This window comes from Myodes glareolus, chromosome 7 (assembly GCF_982192425.1).
Source record: "Myodes glareolus chromosome 7, mMyoGla1.1, whole genome shotgun sequence".
Taxonomy (NCBI): domain Eukaryota; kingdom Metazoa; phylum Chordata; class Mammalia; order Rodentia; family Cricetidae; genus Myodes; species Myodes glareolus.
The window spans coordinates 49,371,678-49,373,304 of record NC_142032.1 but is presented as its reverse complement, the minus strand read 5'-3'; the positions used below and the strand labels follow the sequence as shown (position 1 = coordinate 49,373,304).

Genomic DNA, 1,627 nt, shown 5'->3' with positions numbered 1-1,627 from the left:
CACATGAGTGTTTATGCATGTCTGAGCATGAGATTGTAGATATGACCATATTTATTTAAAAAGATGTTTACTAAATATACTCTGCTTCCATCCATTGGTTTTAACAGTCTTATTTTTTAGTATTTTTATCTTTAAGATTCGATTCACAACTAGCTGAAAAATTTTTCACATAATTAGAACTATATGGATTGGATAGCCAATATTTCTTTATATTTAGAAAGTAAGTGAAGTTGTTATATTGTAGATTTGATGTGAAACTAAAATGTGAATGTTATAGAAGATTTTGCAGTCCCAAAGTCTTTTTGAATGCACTCTTGACCTCTTTGTTTCTCAGGCTGTAGACCAGAGGGTTCAGCGTGGGGATGACCATGGTGTAGAAGACAGATGCCACCTTGTCAGTGCCCATGGAGTGACTGGAGCTGGGCTGTAAGTACATGAATATGCCCGACCCATAGAAGATAGAGACTGCAGTGAGGTGGGAAACACAGGTGGAAAAGGCTTTCTGGCGCCCTTCAGATGATCGCATCCTCAGAATAGTGATGAATATAAACAGATAGGAGATCAAGATGACTATAATAGAGAAGATATCATTGAAACCCACCACGAAGAAAATCACCATCTCACTGACAGAGGTGTCTGAGCATGAGAGAGCAAGCAGAGGAGGGGCATCACAGAAGAAGTGGTCTATGATATTGTTCTTGCAGAAGGAGAGATTGAAAATGTTCCCAGTGTGGATGGAGGAATTCAGGAAGCCACAGACATAAGAGCTTACCGTCAATGAAACACATACATTTGTAGTCATGATGGTGGTGTAATGTAGAGGCTTACATACTGCTGCATAGCGGTCATAAGCCATGGCAGCCAGGAGGAAACTTTCTGTGGTTATAAATCCCACAAAGAAGAAGAATTGGGTGCCACAAGCATTATGGGATATGATTTTATCTGTTGAAATGAGACCTGCCATTACCTTGGGAGTGACAGCTGAAGAATAACCAAAGTCCACCAGAGACAGGTGACTGAGGAAAAGGTACATGGGAGTGTGGAGGTGTGAGTCCAGCAGAATCAGTCCTGTCATTCCCACGTTCCCAAGCACAGTGCAGAGATAGATGAGAAGAAAGACAATGAAGAGAGGGATCTTGAGCTCTGGGTCATCTGTTAAGCCTGCAAGAATGAACTCAGTCACCTCTGTACTGTTCTCCATTAGAGATAAGGTGGCTTCCCTACAGCAAAGAGAAAGGAAATCAGAATGAGACATAATGGGAGACTGATGATCCACTCGGTTTGTCTTCTTCATGCCATATCTCTCAGTGCAGATGTTTGTCCTGCATCCTGACCTAAGTAAGCAATGGCAGTAACAAGTTTCAATTAAATGTAGTAAATTAAATTAAGTGACATAAGATCCCACTGTATTCCAAGAGATATATCTGAATCTAGTCATTCCACGCTGTCTGAATTTAATACAGTGGAGAGGATGGTCTTCATATGAGACTATCACATTAATTGCTATTTGGAAATATGAAAGTCTGTATTTGAACTCTCAAAAACTAGCATAAATTAGTTTTATCACTTAACTAGTCTCATTTAAGATGCTATGACACACAATATAATGTAATACCATATAATATAT

At 39.5% G+C, this 1,627-nt stretch overlaps 1 pseudogene; it reads right to left on the bottom strand.

The window, feature by feature from the left end:
• Positions 1 to 257: 257 nt before the first annotated feature.
• On the bottom strand, positions 258 to 1,204 carry LOC148121388 (olfactory receptor 5B12-like; annotated as a pseudogene).
• Positions 1,205 to 1,627: the final 423 nt, after the last annotated feature.